This window comes from Drosophila yakuba, chromosome 3R, assembly GCF_016746365.2.
Source record: "Drosophila yakuba strain Tai18E2 chromosome 3R, Prin_Dyak_Tai18E2_2.1, whole genome shotgun sequence".
In the NCBI taxonomy this organism is placed as follows: domain Eukaryota; kingdom Metazoa; phylum Arthropoda; class Insecta; order Diptera; family Drosophilidae; genus Drosophila; species Drosophila yakuba.
The window spans coordinates 13,372,798-13,400,217 of NC_052530.2; the positions used below are offsets into that span (position 1 = coordinate 13,372,798).

General features: G+C 43.0%; 1 long non-coding RNA gene across 2 annotated transcripts; it reads left to right on the plus strand.

Annotated features, from left to right (window-relative positions):
• The first annotated feature begins 1,213 nt into the window (after positions 1–1,213).
• On the plus strand, positions 1,214–26,875 carry LOC120321763. 2 transcript variants are annotated; one of them, XR_005561489.1, is made up of 3 exons: positions 1,214–2,256; positions 19,212–19,258; positions 26,790–26,875. It is a non-coding gene; the product is annotated as an uncharacterized LOC120321763 (long non-coding RNA). The 2 variants fall into 2 exon arrangements; XR_005561488.1 differs by lacking the exon at positions 1,214–2,256 and adding an exon at positions 17,944–18,712.
• The last annotated feature ends 545 nt before the right edge of the window (positions 26,876–27,420 follow it).

Consider the following 27,420-nt stretch of genomic DNA (forward strand, 5'->3'; position numbering starts at 1 on the left):
GTCCCGGCCAGTGCCAGTAATGCCAACAGATTCGCAGTTGTGTTTCCCATCGAAGGAGGAGGTTTTCTAATCCCAAACTTTGTTTATCCAGGCGACTGGGCGGATTGGGAACGGCAGTATGAGTTGTTTTTACGGTTGGGCAGCATCAGCCACAGCCGCAATGCGCAGATCCCGCAGCTAAAATATTGTCCATTACACACAGAAAATATTTCACTAAATATTATTAGAATGGTATATAAGAATTTTATTTAAATTATACATTTCTTGAATTATTTATCGAATTTATTTCAACATTTTATAAAATTTTATGTAATACATCAAGATCAGTCTTTTGAAGTATAGTAATTTATTTACCTAAACTAACGAAGCGTTAAATAATCTCCCGTAGATCGTTCTAACAAATGTAAAATGTATCCCAAAAATGACATTTCTCTGCGTGCAGGAAACGCCGAGCCAGGAGCCCTTGGCATGATTAACTTTCGGATTTTGTAAAATAATAATGGGTCTGCTGTGGCCCTGTATTTGGGGGTTGGGCTGCCCCGCAAATGGCGCTGCACACCCCCAACTTTTTGGGGGTGGCAAACGAATTAAGATCGTAAAAGCCCACACAAGCGGAATGGGCTCCGAGCATTTGGGCTTCGCTTGGGAACTTAACGTATTCTCTGGGTTTTGGGGGTGATGCTCCTGCTCTGGGCTCGGCTTCTGCTTCCGCTTCCGTGGCTCGTAAAAGGCAGAAAGGGAAAGCCATTAAAATCGCAACCCTCGCGCTTTGGAAGGGAATCTGCATTAGCATTCTACCGAGGTAATGTCGCCTGCAAGTCCCAAAAGTTACACCATCTTGTAATATGTGCGGGGATCTAATGCGAGGTACACACACGTGTTTGTGTTGGCAAAAATGTAATATACATTTCAGTTGGGAAACAGTTTGTTTGCGTTTCTAGAGGGCCTGAGTGACATGTTTTCCTCATTAAGCTTAGTCATATAGAAGACAAATTTACTTTAAATATATTCACATTCACATTGAAACCAATGACAAAAGCGGGAGGAACGAACACTAATTTCCATTCGAAAAACGGCCATTTAACAGTAGATTTATTATTTGAATTAAGTAATTTAATTTTTACTTGATATTTAAATATAAAATGCAAATTTATACAAATGATATTGAACCAAATATTCTGAAGATTAATAGGAAATTATGTGCTTCAGTGCAGTTAACGGTACCTCTACGTATTCCTGGACTTTCCAAATCAATTTGATCATAAATGTCAGAAAATGATTATTCCTGTGCTTTAAAAGTGGCAGAGCAACCTCAAATAAATCCGCTCTTAAAGTAAAGCCAATTGTGCGATGAATACCCGAGCATAATGCTGCAGGTTAAATGACTTTTGCAATAGAACGAACTTCCCAAGAATCTTAAGTCAGAAACTGTAATTCCAAGGAGCATCCCAAAGGCTTTCGAAGAGACAATGCCACAGATATGTCCATTCCGGGCATTTAAAATGCTGAAAGACTTTGCTGATTAGAAATTCTTGTAGTTTTCCTCATTCTTCTTTTGTCCGGGGAATGGAGATGGAAAGGAAGGAAGACGGACAAAGGAGTGTAGAGGAGAGGAGAGGAGAGGAGACAAAGCGAGAGAGCAGTAAAATGGCTGCGAATGAGAATGGAAGGCAGTGAAGAGCAGACGAGGGGTGGTTTATTTTATTTTAGAGATACACAACAGCAAAAAGATACACATGGCAGGCGCACCAGCAGATACAGATACAAAACGTGCACACATACAGTGGCACGTCGGTATTCACAGATACACACGACGCACTGATGTGCGTGTGTGCGACAGAGAGGGCCTGCGGGCATGCGCACGAGTGCGAGCGAGATGACCGAAAGAGGGGATGGTGGAGTGGGGGTCCAACGGAAAACACATTTTCCAGCCTCGTCGACTTTTTACATCGCATTTTATGGCATTTGGTCGTAAACTTCTTGTTAGTGTAGAGCGGACCGCAGCGCGCGGAGCAATCGAAACAGCGCCACGAAAACAACAAATCAATAGCCAAGCGGCCAAGTTATTAAGCTCCCCTCGCAATTACCAAGCTGGCCCCCCTTTCAAACTGATATTTATCGTCTAAAGGTGTGCGCGAGTAAAAATGAAGCAGACATTTCGCGAAACAATCCTCTGCAAACCGCCGGCGATTTTCGTTCACCAAAACTAACAAGAAACCGCAAATAGCTACGAACATATATGTCATATTAACTCAAGTAAGTGCCAAGATCCCGAGTCCTTCATAATTTTAATCGCCGAACGTGAGAGGTGTGTCCAATTTGAGCCACTATTGCAGCTTCTGCAAGGCCATCCAGAAAAGAGGTGTAAAGTCTTCAAGGTTTTCCTCGACATTCATCACTTATTGCGGGTCCGTATTGAATAATGACCAAAACTCACGTTCTTAAGATTGTAAAATGTGATTAGTTTCGAGTGAGCAAAGAACGTTTATATTTACAGTTTTTAATTGCTGATCGTTGCGACGCTCATTCTATCTGATGTTGTGTGGTAAATAGAAAATATCAAATAGTAATATTTTATAAAACATCATTTTAAAGTCATTCTTCGTTTAAAGCCCTCTTAAAGTACCAAAAAAAGAAGTTGCTCAGCTAAAAAAAATTAAATGTTTTGCAAACAAGATGACACTACATCATCAGAACACAACAGAACACTTGAAAGGTATATAAAACTTAACTTTACTACAACAGCGATTTGAACGTGTCCAAAAAGTTATTTGGTTTATTGTGTTAGGTACCTATATCCTAATAAGCCATTTATGCCTTTGCGAATAACATCAAATTAATCACACTAGCTTAACCTTGCCTAGGAGTGTTTTTAATATTTCAAATTTTATGGCTTCATATAATACATGCACTCCTTTATAGATGCGGATTATTAGTACAAAATGCCAATTACTCAATTTATAAAACTAATGATCTTGTAAAATGTCTAGCTGATAAGTGTTTATTGCCTGGAAACTATTGACTTGAGATTTCGAATACTCAAATTCAAAATAAATCTTTTTATGGCAGGCCCAAGGGCTACGCGTGTTCCGCCATCGGATTTCCAATTCGGAAATGCCTAATAACCTTAACAGAAATAGCACCCACACATCACCAAAGTGGCCGGACTTCATTACCGATCAGGTGTTAAGTGCATTCCGACCCGCCAAGAGCAGGACTCCTGCCTTTCTGCCATTTGGCCGCTTGGCCGCTTGGCCGTTTTGCCGTTTTATGGAGGAATCTCCTCAATTGAGCGCCATCGTTGATGGCGCACTTAATAGCGCAACCGCTCAATGAATGCCGCTCTGTTTGTGTGGATTTATGGGAGGTACTAAAGTCATTAGCGCCAGTCACAGTCGTCAGGCAGCAAGAACCATCACAGGCCATCAAACGGGGAATGGCCATCGAAGTTGCGTGCGGTTTTGGCGTCCTACACTCGGCACCTCACCTCTAAGCCCTTGCGGCAACGTAATTGCGGCCATAATTTCATAAATATCCTTGGTCGCGGCAAGGTGGCTCGGCTTTTACTGTTCGGCTAGCTAGCTGCCAGTTACATAGCTGCTCATAAAAACACCGAGTTGATTAAAACGCAGTCAAATAGCCGGTTTAAATTTTGGCTCCTGCCCCCGACATGCGTACTATAAAATAGTATACAATCCGCTAAGCGCTAAGCGGCGTCGGCCATAACGACCAATCCCTCACGCGAGCGGCGGCCATGATGGACCGCTTCGAGCCGAGGCTTTTACCTTCGGGGTGTGTGCAGCATTCGGCTGGGCTGGGCCCAACGAGAGAGTGAGAGAGAGACAGACAGAGAGAGGGGAAGATAGATTCAGGGAGAAAGATACAAAAAGATATCTTAAATACTTGCACTGAGGAAAACGGTGGTGTACTTCATAAAAGGCATATTTATATCGCTACAATACGAAAAATCTAGATTTGTACTTTTTTTACTTAACATTCAAAAACCCAGCAATAATAATTTTAATTTAACTTTTTTTTTGAAAATGTCGCCCTGATTCACGTTTTGAGTGCGTGGTGTGGGCTTAGAAATATCAGTGTACTCACTGATAATACATTATAACAATAATGTTAATCTATTAATATAGGCTCATTGTGTTTTTTGTAATTTTTCAATTAAAAATTTCAAGTTTGTTATGCTCTGGTTTTTCCGAGTACGTCACAAATATTTTTAGTAATAGAATCAATGCAAATACCAAAATAACGTTTCCTAAAATATTTATTCTTGTGCTTTCCCATCTAAATATTATATGAACTACATAATGAAGCTATATAAAAGACTTTATTCACACATTAAATTTTTCAAAGTGCACTGGAACCGGTTATTGTAGCCTCGGAGAGTGCGTATAAGAGTATTCTTATATTCGGAGATAACAAAGTCAACTGGGTTGGAAAGGCAGTTAATAAGCTGGTAGTTCGGCACTTCCCCGCTAGGGGAGCTGCGTGCGGGCTTAGGTTTGTGCATTGGGAGCTATCCTTTTAGTGCGCCGAATCGGCAACAGAGAGCGTTATATTTCTTGAAATTCGTTGACATTAACACTTACAAAATAAAACAAAATGATGAGAAAACGATAAAGATTTTAGAAAATTTATCAATTTTTAAAAATGTATCAATGTCGACTGATTCTTTGTGTATACGTCCAATATATTTAACGATAATATTCTGTTCAAAGTTCAGCTGAGCTAGGACCCTTTTAGATAGCACGCTTAATTTGAAATTTTGTAATTAAAGTACTAATCAATATTTTTGCTGCTCGGCTTTTCCCCACATCAATTTTGAGTTCACTAGCTTAACCTTTTAATAAATAATTAATGTCATGTTTGTATGTTAATGCTTAATTAAAAAGTCGAAATGCACGGCTTAACCAATTACTGGGCTAAAGTTGACTTCTAAATCAAGATGAGAGCACTATAAATCTGAGTGCCATCATTAAATTTCAGCTCAAAAAATCCATGATAATTCACTGACCTTTGAAATATGGAATACAATTATTTAGTCCGCTTAAAATCAGAAATTTGTTCAACTTCAATACAGAATATAGACCAAGTGCTCTTTCAGAAAATTCTAAAAGTTTCGGCCGTGATTGATAAGCTGCGGAACTTATGTTGTAAATAAGATGCTGAGGTGAATTGGAAGGCAGATATGTAGAAGTCGGATTAGAATGGCGGGCGGGGGTGGAGTCATAGTCGCTTGACGACAACCATTTCCCCATCCCCATCCCCATCCCCATCCTCATCCTGGAGCTGCCAGTTGTCGGGTCTTATCTCTGGACAGTTTCGAGTGCAATTGTTCGAGAGTGGCCTGTTGGTCCCCGCGGGACGTGTTGTCCCATTGAAATGCCTTTGAAATCGTGTTTCTGCGGAGGAAGGAAGCCGGAGTCACCCAAGCATGTAGCTACAAGGCGGTGAATGGGAATGGGAATGAGAACGGGAATGGGAATGGGAATGGGAAAGGGAATGGGTATGAGCATGAAAAGGGAAACTGCCAGTGCACGTACAGATGAAATTCGTCTTCCGAGAAGTTCTCGGGCATAGCAACGTAACAACTGTGGGGCTTCGATTGCGAATATTTCCATATCCATTCGCAATTCCATTTGCCGCCAACTGAATTCCCTGGGAAAACGCGGCCGGCACAAGTTGCTCAGTTCCGTGGAAGGGACAGAATCTCGCCAGAATCGCCAGAATTTGCTCCACATTTGGCCGAACGCGACTTCCGCCGGCAACAAGGCCCATATGGTGTAGCGACCCTGAGCAGCTCTTACATATTATTATTATCGACACTTATATGTGCCCCAGCCCAAGTTCTCCCGTTACTGTCCCAAATTAAATTGGCTTTTCTCCACTGCCAGATGGGTTCTGAAAATGCTTAGAAGCGCGCTCATATGAATATTTATAGAGTGTACATGTGCGCACACACCTTTGCTGAAGCTTGTTTTTTGCTTCTTTGATGCCAGCCAATTTATTTTATTTTGAGAAACAGTTTCTAACAGTTATTATAAATTTCTTTAATGAATGACTTTTGCGCAATTAAAAAAATAACGCCAATTTGTTTTGCTGCATTGAAAGTTCATTGCATCGTCATGGCTCTACTAAAATCACATTAAATTAATTTAATGTGTAATATAATTACCATTAACTTAAATGCATGAACAATGAATTTTGTTAACTTTTTTATTGAGCAACTAACTAACACTAGTGTTATTGATTTTAATTGATTGCGGTAAGAATATAAGATTTTAAACAATGTTTCATTTGGAGAATAAGAAAGTAAATACTAGCTAAACGAAAAGAGGAATGATTTTAACAAGTTAAAATGAAATGGATCTTAACTAGATTGTATGTATAATGTTTTCAGTAAGTCCTTTAAAAGTTCAATCTTACTTACTTAATTCATTTATATATCTCTTCATTTTTAACTTTTACCATTACCCGCCGAATCCTCGTAGACCAAAAGTGAAAACCCAAGGAAGCCTGATCCACGTGCACGACGGGATTAGTTGGGAGCCAATTTATTTTATGTCCCCCGGCACAAACATAATCATGTCTAATTTTGTTTACTTTCAAAAATGTGCGTGCGTGAGTGTTTCCCTGCCAGTCGGATACATACATAACATCCATCTGAGAGTTTTCAGGGGGCTGTTTTCAGAGTTTGAGTTTGAGTTTCGGGTCCAGGGACAGGGACTTTTCCCGGGTTTTCCCTTCCTGCAACGCAACAGCGACAATGTTCATTAACTAAATTTAGAGTGCGGCGGCTGGGGAAATTACACATTTACGCAGAGGAAAAGTTACGCAATCGAACGGGGAGCGCGACAGCGAAATAAGGATGGTGGATGGTGGGTTGTGGGTGGATGGTGGCCATTTCGCACTTGAATCCCATTTCGAAAATACGCCAACTTCAACTCCACCTCCACTTCCTTCCCGGCAGGACGAACCCCTGGCGAATGGGGTGTGTCCGTGTGGTCGTGAGATGCGTGAGGCCTGTTTTAAAATTGCGTGTTCGCCGGGGAAAGGATACTGCTGTTGGGTATCGGAATTAAAATCGGCTGCGTTGCTGGGTGGGTTGCGTGTCAAAGTGATTACGGAAGGGGAACGGGCGAAAAGGGTTCCGAAATTGTGTTTCATTTTCGAGGAATCTGAACTGGAATGCGAATAATTTGAAACAAAAGACGCCGGCCCAGTCACAAAATGGCGGCAATTAAAATGTTTAATGAAATTTGGCCAAAGCGCCGTTTTGCAGTGAATAATTTCCCGAAGACGACGAAGGCCTTTCAGATATTTTAATTATCTCAGCGTTTGTTTAATGGCCTCTCTAACCCCCGACAGCTGTTTGGGAAAAGCAGCCGGAGTGGGAAAGAGCAGGAGCAGGAACAGCATTGGAAAAAGCCATCTCATCCATATGCATGTTGGCTAAAAGCAGCTAGAAGCTCTAGCTGCCGAGCCACGCCAATATGCGGTTTCCAAGCCATCGTCATTGCAGGTCGCAGTCGTGAAATCGCATTGCGTGTAGCCCATAAATCTGTGATTTTAATGCGCGTTATTAAATTGCAAACAGCCGCAGTCGGATTCCAATTCAGAATCAGAGTCAGAATCGCTGGCTCAGATCGCTGGCTCAAAGTCAGTCGGCAGTCGCAGGCCAATAAAATGCAATTAATATGTTCCGCCAGCCTGCAACAAAGTTCAGCTCTTGAAGCCTGCACAAAATGCTGCACAAAATGCAGCACTCCGCTCGATCGTGTCATCTTCGACTCCATTTTGCGCGCACTTCCATTAAGTCTGGCCCGGCGCATTTGCATTGTAAATTCATCCAGAGATCCAGCTATATTATGGCCGATATTGGCCACTCCTCCGGAGGAGTTCAGCCCGGAGTTCAGGGGCGGAGGTGTGGCGGAGTGCCGGTGTGGAGGGGCCAACGAGCGGGTTCGTTATCGGGCGGCGCAAACAAGTCACGTCGCCTAATTTATGCGACGGCAACAGCGACGGCCAAAGCTAAAATATTCGAAAAACGTGTCTTTCGATTTTTAATGGCCGCGCATAAATTTCAACATTAAGACTCGTAATAACTTCATTACACGAACTATAATTCTGTTTCTGTTTTTGGTCTTTGTTCGGTTTTTTGGTTTTCGGTTTTCGCTTGCCGGCGGCACTCAAAATGTCAAGTTTTACTTTGCCGTTGGCTGAAAACAATATTGAAATCAAGGCTCATCTGCATTTCGCATATATTTCAATGTGGCATGTGAAAGGGAAATCCCAATTTCCAGTTAGCCACCCACACAACTGATTAATGAGCTTATGTTTTCAAGAGATTTATTTTCAAAGTGATTTTCTAATGTAACAGTGGAAAGGACAAAAAACAAATATATATTATCTTTAATATATCATTCCAACCAGCTAAAAAATGTAAAATAAAACGAAATTGTGTTGTGATTATAGAAAGTCCTAGGAATTATATCATCGTCTATTAAAGTTTAATATACAAGTAATTTATTTGTTTAGCCACAAATAATTCCATTGATTGAAAACTCAACACTATTCACGTATTTACTGTTTGATATATGAATAAATATAAATAAATTGAGGCTTACACCAATATGCTTATTACAGCGCTAATGACTTGGTAAAATGCACCTGAAGCCGAGCTGGGTTAGTTTACGAGCATGAATAACGAAATATGCACAGAATACATATCAAATATGTATTTATGCCGTCGTGTACAGCCACGCAGTCGACATGTAAGCCCAGACCGGGACTTATCCGTAATCCCCATTGCTCCGCAGCCCCGCATCCCCGCATCCGGCCAAGAAATCCTGGGACCCAAACTCGGAAAACTTCGTGCTGGGCTGCCACAAATCTCATTTCGTATGCGAGTCCGCCATCGCTTTTCCAGCCGCGGGAAGGGGTGAACACTACAACAACAATGCGGAGGTGTTGATAGAATAACGCAGGGCGTGAATTTTTAGTCGAAATATTACATATAACGCAAACACGTACGGAGCCCCGGGGTTATACATATTTAAGCCCCATAAAGGAGCGCCAAGGAGCACAATCAGTGGAGAAACTGCGATCCGGCGACCGGGATAAATGCACATATTAAATTTGAAACGTATTTGGAATTTTTGATGAGGCCAGAAACGAGGTTGGCTTGGGTGGTGGTGGGTTAGGGTTTCGGCGCTCGGGTGTTAGGATTAGGTATGATGGTGGGATGGCGGCATATGGCCCAGATGGCGGGCAGTCGGGCAACAGGGGTTAAAAGCCACTTTCGATGCGCCATAGTTGTTGCCATTTTCCTCTCGGTTTGTCGCTGCCATTTCCGCTGGCGTTGCACATGGAACGTACGTTGAACCGGCCGGGCCAAGCCAAGTGTATCCGAGAGATACAGATACTGCCAGATACCAGATATATCCACTGCCAGCCCCTTCCCATCGCGCTGCCCCATTCGTTGCGGTGGCTCAGCGAAGATTGAGGACGAGGCCCCTCTTCCAGCCAGTCTTTCCATCGCCCCATCGTCCCATCTTTCAATCTTTTCATTTACCCAACCGTCTGTATCTGTATCTGTATCTGTGTCTCAGGCAATGCGAATGGCAATGGAAATGGGATTGGGAATGGGAATGGCCATCGTGTGGGCACTCAACCCACTTGACGGCGCGACTGGAACTCATCTTGAATGCGCGCCTCTTATCCGATCCATTATTTCGATGGATTTATAGGCATGAAGGTTGGGCAGCCACTCCATTCGAAGTACCCCGACCACATTCCCAATCCTATACCCTCCCATCTTGTCCAGTGTTTTCGTTGAATTTTTTATGCCTCTTCGCCGGTCCTCGAATCTCGAATCTCGGACCTCCTCCTCATCGGCTCTTGTTGTCGAGGTAGTTTTATATTTCGTTATCTTTTCTTTAAACTTTTCATGCCCTCGGTTTGATGGCATTTGAAGTTTTTGTAGTTATTAGTTGGCACATACTTTTGCTGAGCTCAGCCAAATCTGAAATAAACAAATAATTATTGTCTGCTGGGAGGCGTATGTACTGCTATTAAATACTTATATCGATAAAAAAAAGCTTACAAATTTATGGCAATTTGTAGTTTTAAAATCTAGACAATCACATTTGTATCTATTTGAAAGAACTCGTAAGATGTAGTAAGTATGCTAACTTAAAAAGGTGTAAAATCTTGTAGTACTCTTGTAGAGTTCCTTCAATATTTTTACCCTCTAATAACCTACTGGAAAGTGACTTCCACTCGTGCAGTGTAGTTTTCAACTGAAACTGCCCCGGAGGACGAAGGAAGGAACTGAGAGCAGTGGGGGTATATTTTAGAAAGTTACATAAGCAAACAATCCTTTTGTGTACAATACATATCTCTGGACCCGTTCTATCTCGCCAGTCACCCTCAATGTGTTGCTCTAATTTCATTGTTCACGGTCTCTTCGGCTTTGTTTGAGTTTTGAATATGCCGAGCATGGAACATTTTCGGGCTGGCAAGGAGACTTAGGGCGAAAAGGGTTCTCCAGCTCTCGGTTCGTCCAACCGTCGCCACCATAAATCAGTTGGGCATCGACTTCGACATCGACATCGACATCGACAACGGAGGGCAATATGCGTAAATGCAATAAAATCATAAAACGAATTGTTCGGAGGGGAAACTGGGATGCTAAACGGAAAATTTGAATCTCAGCTCGCGGCGAGAGTTGTACCGTTTCTGGGCCGACGCACGGACGGCTTTCTTGCTTTCTTTTTATGACCCGGTCGCGTTAACTGGACGCAAATAGAGCTCGACGGGGAGCAAGACCGGGGGCAGAGGATGGTTGTCCGGGCTTGACATTTCTGTTGTATAAATATACAAATACATATTTTGATTTGGTGCGCGTGCAGGCCATGCCCATGTCCATGCCCCGATACTCGCCTTCGAGATATTCTCGCATCCATTAGATACAGATACAGTTTGCAGGGTGGCCGCTCTACAATTTTCTGTTTTCGGTTTTCTTTTTCGATTTTTTTGAACACTGACTCGGCGTATCCATAAAACGCCTTTACATTCTGTCCCCGCCTCGTTAGCCGTGGATGTTCCGGCCTGCATCTGGCAGATGCACATATGCAAATGAATATCGTGTCCACCAGTACGGCGGCAAATGCAAATGCAAATGTAAATGCGACTGGTTATGCTCGACCATAGACTATAGACTATGCCCCATAGCGTAGGCCATGGTCCATAGCCTGGTGCTCTCTGGACAACCCGCTGCGCATTCCAAAGTGCCCTATAAAAGTGTCACTTTTTATTTGGCCCCAGTCGCCCGTTTGCCTGATTAGTCAGAGTGCCATACAAACGGCCAGTGAGCTTTCCTTTGCATCGCCATAGTGTTTCATTATAGTTGTCCATATTTTGTTTTCTTTTTTTGTTGTTTTCGTTCAGAAGCCGGTCGGGAGGTGAACACACTGCCGGCAGGCAAATAAACCAGAAACGCATAGCTCTGGCCAAAACGCCAGAGACATTAAATCGGTTCATTTGCATTCAGCGACCTGGTCCTGTTTATTTGTCCAAAAATGTTTCCATAAACAATGCCCGACGTTATTTACAAGAGTTGGACAAAGAAACAAGTTTGTTTACCGGTCCTATGGCTGCAATGAAAACGCAATAATGCAGTCAATAATTGGTGTTCGAATGGCTGTTTATTGATTGTTTGTGGAACTTGGCAGCTGAAAAATGCGCATTGTTCATTGATCTCTTCACGGCTATTTTATATTTTATTATGTAAAAAATGCAGTTCTGTTGTGGTGTTTAAAACTGTATTTCTAAGTGGATTAATTAATAAAGATATAAAATATATTGGAAAATACTGTACAACATGCGATACGTAATCAATGAGATGGTTAAATTCTTTATAAATTAAAGGAAATTTAACTTTCTTATTATTTAAATTGTATACACTTTTTATGTCAATAGCCACAGGGAGAAGCATAGTGCAGCTGCCAATAAAAATGCAATGAATTTCCAGCTTCGATGTATTTTCTCGGGCAGCAATCTTATTTGATTGAGTGCATTTTGATTCGGGAAAGGGGGGAACGCTTGTAGCTACAAATGTCCAGCTCCCCCTGGAGCACAATGGATCCCCCAAATCCCACCGATTTCCCGTGCAAAAGGGCGATCGGTGTTTTGGGCGGCCCGCCACGTGCAATAAATCCAGAGACCATAATCAGGATTTATGGGGCTCGCTGTTGTTGTTGTTGCTGTTGTCGGCGGTGCTTCAAACATTTTTATGATGTCTCTGCAGTATTTATGAGCGGATGGCGGTGGAGCGGACGTCGGAGCGTAGCAGCCACTGATATTACGCGGCGAGCATAAAATCCGAATAATTTGCAACAGGTGATAATTGTTTTACAATATGTTCGTGCATGCGAGCGGGGGAGCGCGTAGAACAAGTGTATTTATGGGCTGGTTCATAAAACAAAACCTTGTTAGCACCTCGATTGCTCCGACCGCCAATAGAATCGTCGAAAAGGCCCTATGTAGATTCGTATTCTCATACACATGTGCACTGGAATTTATTCATTGCGAATTGATTATTAAATAAACTTATAAACTTTGCGGGTATCGTGCAGATTGATTGATTGATGGCCCGACCGCACTCTGATTGATGATTGGCAGCACGGCAAATGGGAAATGCCAAAAGCCGCCGCTCGGCGTGCAATTAAAAAACTTTTATGATTTGTTGTGATTTTTGTAATTGGCATTTTTACGAGGGCTACCTGACGATGCGGATCCCATGCGAAATCGTAATCAGAATCGCTCATTTCTATGCAGTATTCAGTGCGGCTTTTATTGTTTTGCAATTAATTTGGCATAGTTAATAGTTTGCTTGCTTGTGTGCCCGAATGGCTGGCAAAGGTGTCATAACTCACGTAATAAACGCCTCGCAGTTTAGCCGGCTTTGTCACACTGACTTCTAGCATAAAAGATACCATACCCTACGCCATACCCATACACCAAACACCATACACCATATACCCATTTACCATCCCGCACTGTCTTTTGCGACTGGCCCATAATTCACTCGCCCAAAACACATGAATGGCCCTCGCAATCGTAAAAGCGAGGAAAGCCCGTTGTGTTTGAGTGTGCGAGTGTGCGTGAGTGTGCGGGGGAAAGAGTTTTACAATCGTTTAAAAACTCGTCAAAAAATTAGACCTTAAAATATTGTATTTGCGTTTTGGCGGTATAGACTGGGCTTCTGACTGTGTTTTTTACGAGCCAACAAAATATTTTTATATTAGCAATAATTTCACTAGGCGTGGGGCTCTGATGTGATTGTGCATTTTCGGCATTGTTTGGTATTTTACTTTCTGCTTTGACATTTCGCCGCTGATTCATCGGTGGCAATTAAAAAGCATTTATTTTTTATTGGGGCTTTGGTTTTTATACATTTTTATACATTTCGCACAGTGCATGTGCTGCACTATCTCCCTCCCGCTCCCGCAAAGTGGGCAGTGCTCTTCTGCGGCGCCATGCGGCCGCCATTGCTCTTGCCTCTCGCTCTCACTCGACGATCGCCGTATCGCCTGCTCTCTTCCACTCATTTCAGCCATTATGGCCGGCTGAGGTGAGTTCCGGCGTGGTGACTTCCCCGCTCACTCGCGGCGGCTGCTGTGACGTCGACGCCGGCAGCGCTGCTTGCCCGGTGTTTCGCTGCCTTCGTTTTTCCAGGCAGCTGCTGCACTTTTCTCGCCTGCATAAATGTGAAGGGAAAACTATCTTAGCTAAATTGAAATATTAGGATAGAGCTACATAATTAGACACGGTTGCATAATGTCAACACATTAAAATTAATTCCCAACATAATACATTTTTATTTCAAAATTTCATATACATCTAAATCCATTTCCATTTAAAATTAAAACTTAGTTTTAATATAAAAAAGCTGAAAATTCAGCTTCTAAATTCCCTTAAAATATTAAAAGAAATAATAAATTACAAAAAATTAAAAACTGTATTTATCTCATATCAATAAAGAAGACGAATAGACAGAAAGACATGTTACTTCATATATTCATAATAATAATATACGATAATAATAAGTATGTCATCGTTATGTTTGTTTTCCCGTCGGAAAAAAACCAAGCCTAAATCCCATACTATTTACAGAGCTATGATCAAAATATTATCAAGATATTTGAAATTGATCTTCGCCATGCTGCATTCCAATCCCGGGGAGTCCAAAACTCACCGGTGCACTTAACCTTTGGGCACTGCGAACTTGACACGATCGCCGTGTGAGTCACACTGTTTGATGCAGCTTTAATGATCCGCGCTTTGTAACTCAATGCACAATCCTAGGCGACTTAACCGCTCCCCAATTAATTTTATTGGCACTTAAGATTCAGAGGAAGCAGCGCAGCGGGCGAGCGTAATTAAAATAATATGAATAATAAAAGGAATTGCTCGCCAGTAGTCAGGCATCAGAGCAGAAACGTTGGCCAAAAGGTCTATTTTCAGCTCCAATCTGAACCCACTTAACCTTAACTCAACCTTTGGCTTCGGCACTCACGCACACTCACAATGGCAATCGCAGTCGAGTGCGGAGTCCGTGAAAATATTACCAAAAAGTAAAAACTGAATTTCCAACTTGTTTTCCCTCTGGCCTTTTCCACTGCGGCACATTTCCCCCGGCCGCAAATCTCGCGCAGCTTTCAAAATGTCAGCCCATCGTCGGTGAAGCGGTGGCTTTTGGTGTCGAGGTCGACTGGTTGCACTTAGCGAAAAAGTCTAGAAAACATAGCAGAATCATTAGATCAACAGGAAATTAAACTTCTTTATTACGAATTTTGGTTATTATTATAATTACCATGCTGTGTTTTTTTTTTAATTTCCAATATATTTTTTCCATTCCCCTAAATTGTTTGTTATACTTCAAGGGCACCATTGTCGGATTTTTTTTTGTTTTCTGTGTGAGATGACGTGGAAGCCAGAATCTCCTTTGCACCACTCTGCGAACCACTCCGCAAAAAGTTAATGGACCGTGCATGTTTTTCTCTCAGCCGTGGCGCTTAACATTATTTATGGTGGATGGAAAACTGCTATTTCTACTGCTCCTCCCAACTCGGTTCGCTTTCGACTTCCTTTCGATGGTGCTGCCATTGGCTGTTGATTCAGTTGCATATTCCGCATAGTTGTGCACTTTTCCCCCTCTTCGCTCTGAATGGGTAATTATTTGGATGCTTTGCCCAGCGGAGATTGAGCCGTCATCGCATTTTTCCAATTGATATGTATTTTGGGTATTTCTGTGATTTTCAGTTGTCGTGCCATGACTTTTCACTAATCCAGGGTCTCAAGAGCAGCTTTGCACTGGGGTGTCTCATTGACCATGATAATGAAACATGTGCACGGATGGTGTTATTACCAAATTCAATAATTAGACGAAAGGGCCTTGCCAAATGCGGATATACATATATCGATATTGTTTTATATAGCGACGGAAACAAAGGTGGTGCGTCATATCTGTACACAAACGTTTGAGAACAGAAATACATTTAATAATAAGGGACACACCCGATCCAAGTCTCTGAAATCACTCATCCAACTAACTCTTTCTACGCAGAATGCGAACTCGGAAGATACTATAGGACAGTGGTTCAGAAAGCTCTGATTGTTCCCCTCCCTCTTCGGACTTGTTTCCCCTCCGAGTGTGACCAACTTAATTAAACCAGCACAGAAAGTGGACTAAGGCGAGTTAAGGGGGGCAGGGGTCATAATCGCAACTGTTGGCCATCTCGTTTTTTTGCTTTAATAAAAATAATTACTCGCATTTTTTGTGTGCTGCTTCTGTAGTCTTCTTTTTTTGCTGTTGCGGCTTTGTTTTCTGGCTCAGAGCCGCAATTTTGAAGCGTTTTATGGCCGAGTTTTTGTTTCGTGTGTGCGACGGCCATTTTTTGAGGCGAACGCTTTCCAGATTGCAATCTAAATGGCGTTTTTTTCTGTATTTTTTTCTCCGCTTGCCTTAATAATTTTTTCTTCGTTTTGCTTTGCGGTAGAGGCAGCAGCAGCAGCAACAGCAACAGCAACAGCGGCAGCTACAGCTTTCAATTTATGAAACACGCTTATTACTTCGGCACGAAACAGCAAAGAGCCGTCGCTCGTTACGCGCTTCTCTCGTCGGTTTGAGCCAGGGCCAAAGGCAAGTAATACAGCAATCAGCCTCCAAGGCCGTCGATCGGGTGGTGGGCGGAGGTCCCCCATTCCCCAGACTCTCCGGTCCGGCAATCAGTGTCCGTATTTCTGCTCATGGTCAGCAAATACAGATACAGATTCATATATGAGTAGCCTCTGGCTCAGCCTCTGCCGCTTGCCAGTTGGCTGGCCAATTACACACATCACTCTTGGCCAAGACTTTTCTACAGTCTTTGTTGTTATGTCGTTCCCCTATCCCCCCTAACTATGTCTTTTCCGCACTTTGCCACAGGTAATTGCACAGGTTGCTGCCGCTGCGGCTGACGGGTATTTTTTAATTGTATTTTCCAGGTTTTTAATTAAAGCTCAACTTGATTTTCAGTTTAGTTGCAATTTCAAAGCTGGCGGGTTTTTTGTTTTTGCACTTGACGCGAAACAGGTTTGCATTTGATTGGCAGGCCAAGAGCCGGACAAACGGGTTTTGGGAGCACGAATCAGGATGCCGAAGACGTTTTTTAACATTTTAACGATACCCCTACCTTTACTCATACCCCAGCAAATTACAGTCACCGAGCGCAGTTGGCTAGTAGTTGACTTTCTTCGAGCCAGTGCTAACTACTGACGTACTAACTAGCCTTCGGATTAAGTTAATACAGACAGCTTCCCATCGCCACTTCCCATTTGGCAGGCACACATATATTTGCTATTCAAACGAGCCTCGGGCTTCATGAATCGGCCAGAACGCTGGCCATTAATGCCCGGCCCCTATGCAAATGAGTTTTTGGCCAGCTGAATGGGCCATCAAGCAGCCGCGTAGTGTTCGCTTCTCCTCCCGCTCCGATCACTGAGAAAAAGTTTCGAAATAGGAAACTAACGAGATCTCATGAGTGGTAGTCAGTTGCTGTGAAGATTAATTGAAGTATATGTAAATAAATCAAAATAATGGAAAACACAGTCAAGTCACAATGTTTAGTATACTTGGAACTGCTAAAATAAAGAACATTGCAAAAGTCATGGCCAGTGAATACCACCATATATTTCTAGAATTAATTATATATGTACATATGTACATATGTATTTGTTTGCTGATTTCAATTTGTTTTTCATTCCCTGTTGCGGCACACCGTTGCTACATGTTTTGGATCATATTTAAAATATAAATATTTGGATAAAGAAACCCAAAGGAAGCAACGGACTGATGTCTTGTGATTTATGTCGACGTGCTGCTTCCTTGTGGCTTATTTCGGTGTGCCTCTTCCTTGCGACTTTTCACGCAACGCTTGCCGCCGCCGCTGTGGCAGCCAACCGAGAAGAAAAGTCCGCCGAGATGTGCAAAGTTTGCCTTCGAGCGGCCTTAATGGCCACTGCACGAATACTTGGCCTGTATAGTATGCGCTGTAGGCCATAAGCGCTATAGGCCATAAGCGCTGCGGTATGTGCGAGCAATTGCGGGCTTGTCATACTGCGACGAGTGTCTCTTGAGTGGCTTTGGAAATGGCCGCGGTCTCACCGATGCACACACTCGCAGACAGCATGTTATAATTAAAATTAAGGGAAGCAGCGCGAATGGTAAAAGGCAAAACACAAAACAGAAAAATATACTTCTTGAACTTTGGCGGTACGCTCGTCGTCGAGTTGCCCACAGAAAATGAGAAGAAAAAAAAAGATATACGAAAAACGAAAAATCCCCCTCCGCGATCTCGGCTCCCGCTTCCATTCGAATGTTCACTTGTTCGCGTCTCTGTGTCTCTTTCTGTCTGCCAGTGGGGCCATAAAACCCAAAATAATACTAAGTAAAAAATGTTTTGTGTGAAACAGCCCCCCCTTGGGACAGCCCCTCCATGTGCACCTCCCATGTGTGGCGCTCGGCTTCGGCGGTTTGGAGATCGGAACTGCGAGATCGGCTCTCTTCGCGTTCGCGTTCGCATTCGCTGGGGCTTTGTCTAAACAACAAAATATTGAATTTAATTTTTTAGTGTTAGTTGCTCTCTAACAATTTCGGAGTCGTTATCGCATGCGCATGCCGCGTTCGCGCCTCCGTCGAACAATTTTCTGAATTCCGCCCGCCTTTGAGTTTTCCATCGAGTTTCTCCTTCTGGGATAATCGCCACTCCTGCTGTTTCTGCTTCCGGAATCCGTTCCCGTTCCCGATCCAGTTTATCAGTTTTTAATCCCAAACACAAAAAACGATCCCCAATTGGAGGGGCGAGTGCGCGATGGTGTGCGGTTCAATCGAAAGTAATGCCGATTAATTAAACATATTGACCAGTGGCCGTAAATAATGGAATTTTAAATTCTCGCATGTTGAAAAGTTCATTACTTTGTGAGTCCGAGCACACAGAAATATTTATAACTGCATTGAAAAATTATTCCGGGCCGATATTTAATGACGGCTACCCAACGGATTTTATGAGTTCGTCGATTTCGTTTCAAATTATTAAGTGATTGAATGAAATATTCCCCGGGTCTCATCACACAGTTCATAGAATCATTAAAGGCGGTGAGTTCTGCATCTCAATTCTGAAGAGTGATGGCTGACATAATCGTTATTTTACTATTTATTATATAATAAAGTATTTGACGACGTTGCGCAATATAATTTCACTATATTAGGCACGGTAATTTGACAAAGAGAAACCTGCATGGTTAAAAACTTAATAGATCCTAATTATTTTAGCGATTTTCCCGAAAATTTATGGCTCAATAAAATAGTTTTAGTTATATTATAGATGATGGATAGTTTCCATTTCAACGGGAAACCAAGCGTATTTAAGTTCAGTCTTATTTAATTATTCATCAGAATTTTATTTTTTTTTTTAAGTAAATCGTATTGCAATTTTTTTTAATATTTCCCGTCTACCTAAATTTTTAATGGCTAAAATCGGACTTTATACAACAACTTAACGCAATAATGGGATTCACTTTATAATTGTACACTACCCTATACAAATTAATTTCCACAAGTAACATAAAATAATTTTCCCGTATTTCTGTTGCAGATTTTGACCAAAAGCACTACCCAAATAACTGTATCGATAAAAAGCTGGTAAGTGGAAATTAAATAAAGTAAAATATCCCCATAATTAAGGGCGTTTTCCCTCCGAATCGAAGCCATGCAAAAGCCCGATTCCAGAGTCCAACCGAAATACCTTTTGATTTTTATGGCCGAGACAATTCGATTGTGCCCAGCGTCAGGGGAGCATTATTGTAACATAAAGTGGTCTGCCCCCTGATCCCGCCCCTGCACCTCCCCTCTCCATCTCCACCCGTACGACCATCCGCATTCGCGACAAGCGGAGGGCGTTAAAGTGTCCAGGCTGGCGAGGCGGGCGGTATTAAAAATGGCAATAAATAAAGTAAAGTACGGCGAGTACATGATTTCCCTGTTAAGATCCCATACACAGGACCCTGGTGCGCAGTGGGCGTGGCCGGGGGTGGTGGGCGCTGGGCGCTGGGCGGCCAGGACAGTGTCCGAGCGGGCCAATTGTGGTAAATCGGAAGTTAAAGACGGCAATAAAACAACGCAATAAAAATCTATGAATGACACATTAAATCAATTGCCAAAAATCACAAAAGCGTGGAAAAAGCCGCTTATGAGTGGATTTGTGGATCTGACCACTTGGGTGTCGTCGATGTAGGCCATTCGGGGATAATGAATTCATTAGAAAGCTGAAATGAATGCATTTTATGACCGTGAGAAATCGAACAAGTGGGCTAATTACCCACGATCATCTAACTACCTTTATTTTCGGCATCTGAAGAGGCACCTGAAGAGGCATCTGAAGAGGCTGCTGCTCCAGACTGACGCCATCTGCATTCCGATATAGAGTCAGGTGCATCCGCGATTAAGCAATGCATTTCAAAGTCCTGACATTTACAACTCCATTCCCATTGTTTGGCAGACTTTCCCAACGCAAAACCCTGTCCCAAAAAAAAAAAACCGGGCGTATGTGGCTTATCCAAAAAAATAACCATTTTTAACGACTTTCCCAAAAACAAAAGGGAAATCGTCAAGCCAAGTTCCACTTATGAAGTAATAAAACGAGAAGGAAGGAAAACACGCTGCCAGGGTTTATCGGCGGCAGAAATCGGACTTCAAGTCCGACTCCTGCCTATATAGCCGCCATATTAACGATCAGGAATGTTGGCTTGGATATCGAAGGACGGACTGCCGAGCAGCAGGTCGCTCACGGAGCAGGTGGGCAGGTGAGCGGTCGCCGCCTTTCTGCTTTCCCCGGCTAACAGTCTTCCACTTCGGGTTTCGGTGAGTGCAAAGGCCGCCGGTGACCATTTTTCGATGACTTCATTCGGCAGCTTCAATTGCCGGCGTTTCACCTTTCACCCTCGCTGATGGGCGAAACATGTGCATCCGTCAGATACTGGAATACTGGGATACTCGGATACGAGATACCCGTACAGTACGTACGCTGCCAGTGCCTGTATAAAACCCATAAAATATGTGCACGTCAACGCGTTTCGTGCTGTCTTTTGTGCAGCCATTATTAAATTTCTGATTGTGGCTTTCTACTCGCATGTCTTTTCCTCCTCTCATTGTCGGTCCGTTGGACAGGGGAACGGGGGAGCAGGGGAGCAGGGGTCGAATGGACGGGCGGACTGGACGACCAGCGGACCAACGGACCGGTTCGACTTGTTATCTCTTTTCTCCTCTGTTGGCTAATCGAGCTGCGCTCTGATGGGGAATTATGTCGGTATTTTCTCCTTCCGCGGACAGTGGATAAAACCTTCACAATGATTGGTTATAAAAGAATATCAATATAAAAATATTAAAAATTGGGAGTCCTAGTGCATAGAATCATTTTTAGAATGAAAAAAGTTATAATATAATAAAGTTACAATATAATATTTGGGATATTTGTGTGAGCGAATTCCACTGTGCACCATTTATTTGACTTCTTCCCCGGCACCCAAATGAAAATTAGCTTGAGGTCCCCGCCATATTAGTCAGCAGGAATTCCACGGAATCGAGGGAAAAGGAATTATTTTTCGGGAGAGGCGGACATTTTAACATTTTCAGGCTTATCACGTAGCCTTGGGATCGTTTTCAGAGTTCTTTGGGTGCAGGCAACCTGCAGCTGAGCAGACACAACAATAAAAAGTTAAATTTATAATTCAATTAATAACGTCTGCATGGATGGCAGCGTATCTGAATAAAAAGTAATGGCAGTTCTCATTTGCTGTGCAGGAATGCGTTAATAGGTATCTCGATATCTGCGCTTTCCACTCCTCAGGATTGTTTGCTTGAGGTCTATCTATAGTATCTGCAGGATGGAAAACCTATATGTACGAGGAGTACCAAGGCACAAAGTAAATTGAGAACTCATTGAGTGCAGGCAACGACCCAAGAGGGATCGATATTTCAGCCCAACCACCCATGGCCACCCACCCCCTCATCCTTCGTCCTTGTTTTTGTGGGTGTTTGCAGAGTGTGAGTTTGTGTGCGCGTGGGTGTGTGTGTTCAGCAAGCGACAACGTCAGCAAAAGTGTTTTCAAACTTGGCTACCCTTGGTCCTTGGGGGTGGTTCGTTTCGTGTTTTCCGAGCCGCCCTCAAGCGTTGGCGCCCCCACTTTTCCACCCCAGCCCCACGTTTGCCATCTCGCTCGCACCCGTTTGCTGTTTTCTCCCTCTTTCTTTCGGCCCTTTTTCCTTTATCCTCGAATGCTTTTGACTTTGCTTATCGCGGCCGCCTGCCGTTTTGCCGTTTTGCGGGGGTTGTTTGGGCCAAAAACTCTGGCAGCCAGCGGAAGTGGGTGGTTGTGTGGGTGGTGCGCTGGGTGGAGGCCGTTGATGTAGCGAAACTGAAATTAACCTTTAGGGAGCAGGAGCTGGAGCTGGAGCCCGAGACGCGCACGCTATTTGAATAAATATTTTGCTGACTTTGGCTGCCAGGCATGTCGGAAGGCTGGACGGAAGGGGCGGCGAAGGGGTGGCTCCTGCTGAATCTCTCCATTTATATGTATGTGTGTCTATATCTCTTTGTGCTGCTTATGAGCTAAAGCCATGTAACTATTCTATGTGGAAATTATGCTTATGTAAATGAGGCAGTTGCCTTTAAAAAGGAAACGAGGGATAAGTGAAGGAAGCGAGAAAGAAAATTCCAAACAAGAAATAGAAACACAATGTAGCCAAGTTTCCACCCCCTGCTGGGAATTTTCTTACAGCAAAAGCAAGCTGAAGGAAAAACAAAATTGATGATTTCACTTATTTTTCCCTTTTTTTGTTGGCAAAGACGGGGTTTTATGTCAGAGCTTTGGGCTAAGCTAAAATAATTTCGTTAAGTTAAAAGTAGAAAAACCTCTCGCATCGATTTGCATACATGCAATAATGCCACGCACAAATCTCTGGCCGATTTGGTTCAGGCTGTTTCTCGTTCTGTGACAATTAATTCGCCATAAAATGCCCGACTCTTTTATCACACTCCCAGATGGCAGGGTACAAATATGTGGGGATGTGCTGAGACGCCATCAAATAGCCTAACGACATCATAACTCGTGTCTCGTCGTGTTTGCTGGAATTTTAACTGGTGGCCAATTTAATGCCCATAAAGATGGTATTAACACCTTATTGGAGTGGAGCGGGGCAATTAACACTTTGGCCCACTGGCCATAAAGCCAGCGGAGCAAACAGGAGGTGCGTCTGCCCGATTGACCGACTGCATCAATGGGCTAAGGATCAATTGGGAATTTTGGGCAGTTCAATGGGGAAAATGCCTGGTCCACCAAGCAGAGATGCACGAGAACCTTTGCGCAATAATTGCCATTAAAAAAGACATCACTCGCATATGTGGTTCAAGTTCAGAGGAGCTGGCCACTTTATGGCCCTCGATTTTGGCCAACCGAGTGACTGGCTACTGAGTGGAATTTGAATTGAACGGAAGCGGCAAGGCAGTAGTTCGACTGCAAATGTGTCTATTTTTATGGCCCCCACTGTCGCAGCCCTTGCCGCACAGCCCTTTGTAATTAAATTTATGAGTTGCCCCAAGGTCGTCGCCCGTCGTCCGTCGCCTTTAGCTGGAGAGGTGGATTTGTCCGCCAAAGAAGGTGAAAGTAATGTCCAATTTTAAGGAGTTATCCAGGTCCGTTTATGTGACTGCCCGAAAAGCTCGAATAAACTGAAACAGTGAGCACACAGTAGACAGAAGTCAAATGCCTGACACGGGTACTTCAACTTTCCGTCGACTTAATTCCGAACATAAAAGCCATCGGAGCCACTTGCATGCTCCACTGCGATCCACTCAGACTGAAAACCACCGCTGACTACGCTTACCACCATAAAGAGGCCAAAAGTGTTGTTTTAATTTTAGGGGTGTTTACTTTTATTTTTATTGCAATATATAATGCAATCTACATACAATTTCACTTGCCAAAGAGTTTTGGCCCGCGCGCTCTGTCGCTGTCGCTATCCCTGTCTCGTTTTCGTTCTCGTTCTCTTTCGCTCCGTATATGTCTGTCGTAAAACGCTTTGCTGGCAATAAAAGGCAGTTAACTAGTTAGATTTAATGTACTAAAATATGGCTCAAGTACAGACACGGCACTTTCCCAGGTGCTTAAGCTTATATGAATGCCAGATACGATAAACGGCCGTTTAGGGGTATCATGGCTAATTGTGGCTTCCACATTTTGTGACTTAACTGGGGGCTCTCAATTAGTGCTCCTGCCATTGATACCCCAATGAAAAAATGAAAAAACGCTGGCCTTTTTTAACCCTTTTAAAAATCTAAGTGCTAAAGGGTGGCGGCCAAGTTGATCAACCTTTTCGTGAGAATCTTAAAGAAGCTTTTAAGCAAAAACACGCGCCACTCAACAAAGATCTAAGTTAAAATCTTGAAAGCTATTTCTATTTATATTTCCATTATTATATACTCAGCCCGATGACATATTTATGGCACATCAAAGATGTTCTACAAACAGTTGGGCATTAAACTCTACAATGTGCCAGTACCGTCAATTACTTCTGCGCCAGACAAAGAGCAATGACATTTTGTGTACATAATTAAACAAAGCAATTCCCGATCATAAATTGCACCAACAATGGATGCGTCCCAAAAGGATGTAGCCAAAAACAAAAAAGAATACAAAAATGGGAAATGGAAAATGGAAACGCTGGGTAAACAAATTGCGAAGGGGCAAGGGGCGGTGGCCATGTTGGCAATGAGAACAGCCGACACACATCTTAGGGACTCAGATACAGATTCAGAAAACGCTACAGATACAGATACAGTTTCAGATACATGGCTGCCCCTGACGACTTTCCACAAAATGTCTCGCTTGGAAGCTGTCAGCACGATATTTCATTTTTCAGCCCCTCCATGCTCCGTCCGCTCTTTGTTCTAATTATGGCCCGGGATGGGATGAGATGGAATGGGATGGGATGAGTTCGCTGTGTGTGTATCTCGTATCTTGTATCTTGTATCTCTTGTATCTGTTGTATTTCTCGCTCGAATGATTCTGTCTGTCGGCTGTTGTGTTGCCCAATTTCTGGCTGTTTCTTCTGCCTGTTTCTTTTTTCGTAAGAATCCCCCAGAACACGTTTCCACGATCAAACGCAAAACAGGAATGAGAAAAACTTGTTTGGAAAAGTCACAAATGCCGCTAAGTCACCTCATCTCCACCACCGCCAGAGCACCGTCGATCCAATCCGAGCTTAGTTTTTCAGTTTACTCGGAATCGGATCGGAATCGGGCCGTCCATATCTGTGATTCGCCTCCGGTTGCTGGCTGGTTGGCTTACAGGGAAAACGGTGCGGGTCCAGCGAAAAAAGGGTTCCGAGAATAAAGAGATTCGGGGCCATTAAAGGTGCCGAGAGCTGGCCGAGACGTATCATAATTAGCTGGGAGAAAGATCATTAACGATCGCGGTGCGGGAACCCTGTGTCTAATTGGATAACATGAATTTAATTTTATTTCATTTAATTCGGACACAGCATCTCCGGCCGGAGAACCCGAGAACCAGAGAAGCGGAGAACCGGAGAACCCAAAAACACAGCACACAAAAAACCGAATTTTTTATGGCGACTGGCCAATGAACTTCCCTCTAACCATATTGTCTCGATTCTTTCTTCGTAAATGTATATTGCATGTGAATTTGTCCAAGACGATTATATATATTTTGTGGTAGGTTTATTGTTGTCCGAATTTAAATTTTAGCCCGACTCTGGGACCGGGCACACACATAATGAAGCCATAAGCCGCCATTTCGGCCATAAACCCATTTGAATATTAATTTTGTTAATTAACTTATTCAAATTGGGGAATCGTTAAAAATGGAAGAAATTCTTTTTATAGCTATAGCTCTATTTCTTCCAAAAAGAACAAGGGGAGTCGAAGTCAATGAAAGGCTTTATTGTTGGTGACAATAATACAAATTATTCACCATAAATGTGACACCCACCGTTTCGATCTTCCCACGATAATGTAGGTTGGGAATTGGAGCAGGAGGATGTCATTGTGTTTAATATTTTAATAACTAGTCTTCATTTTGTAATATCATGAAGAAAGGCAATATTGCTCCATTAAGAACTAATTATGTTGAAATGTTGGAATAAAAATCGAATGGTGCTCAGGGGAAAAGCTACAAGGTCTAGTGTTAATTGCAATTATTTCTAGTTTTAAAATTTCGTCTTTCTAAAATGGTTGTAAAGAAATAGTAATACTGTGTTACGCAAACAAATTGTATTATTTGCCCATTACTTAAAAAAAGCATACTGATCAATGCATGTGCATCCATTAGAAAGATGAAGGGGAAGGTGCATAAGAACTACAGACTCTGGAGCCCCTGCATTCGAACAAATCGTTTGCGTTTCCCATTTTCCTTTTTCTGCGTCCAGGAACTGCAGTCAAATGATTTTACGGGAGAGCTGAGTGCGATCAAAGCGAAAGCGAAACTCTTGAGGGACACATGGAGCCAGTTCCTCTGCAGTTCCTCTGGAACGTGGCGTGGGGTGCAGTGTGTGGAGTGCAGTGGAGTGGAGTGCAGTTGGGCATGAAAGTACAGACATTTGAAGGGCAGGAGTTGACTTTGACCCTGACACCGCCTTTGGGAGATCCGAGTGTGTATCTGTGAGTGTTGCACAATGCAAATGCGAAACGAGAAACAAATTTTACGACGTGTTTGACGGCTGTCTGTCGCTGCTGTCTGCGTGTCTCCTTGTCTTACTGACTCCGACTTCGAATCCGACTTTGACTCTCGTTCCCATTCCCATTTCCATTCCCTTTCCCTTTTCTCATCCGGGCCCGGCGCTCACTTCCGCAACGGCTTGAGGCCCTGTCCCTGCGGGAAATCGCGGCATCCTTCATCCTGCAACATACGTCCTGTTGGCACTGCCCTCGTCCCTGGTTGGCTGCCAGTTTAGCCTCGCATTATTACCTGCGCGGTGTCAACTGCAAACAAGATGTTTGCGCCGGCCATAAAGACGGCATCCTCGGGCTCTTCTTACTGTTTTTTTTCTTACAGGCCAGGGAAAATGGCCAGCTATGATGAGTGGCGCCTGGTTGCAGCAGGCCTTTATTGATGGCCCTTGCTGTGGTTTACTTACCAAGTTTTCTGCATCTTTTTTGCAGTACGCGGCACTGGAAGTGAGCAGACCGGTGGAGTAGATCCATCCCCATTCAGCAGCGGTGCAGACCCACCAAGCACCACCCCAGCAACAATTCTCAGCGGTGGCGTCCGGCCAAAACCACCTCGTTGCGCCGACAGCGGCGAGCATCTCTCCCTCCAGCGTCAGTTCCCATCCTACAGGTAAGCCAAACCTATAGTATTTCCTATAAAAGCCAGATAAGTAAGTAAAGATGTAAGGTAAAATGACTTTATCTCCTTAAAAGAATACTGCGGAGTATTCCAATAGGGAAATTTTTCATTCAAAGGTTCATTTTAATCAATCAAAAATATATCATAAGTATTTATTATTTTGACCAACTTTTTGAGAATAGCTGATTTGGTTTATTATACAATTTAAATAATTCTTTAATTTTCTTTTTGATAAGTTAAGCTCATAAACTGTATTAAGTAAGTAAACGATTTACTAAATAACTAAATGCGTGATGGTTAAAGTGTTAAATGTTTGCTCCTGCATCCGATTTCCCATAAGAAATAATAATATTCGACTCCATTCGCGATGACTTCTGACATTTTCTTTAACCCTGGCACAAATGTATTATTGTAATTGCTAAGTATGGATTTTTATGCGATTGT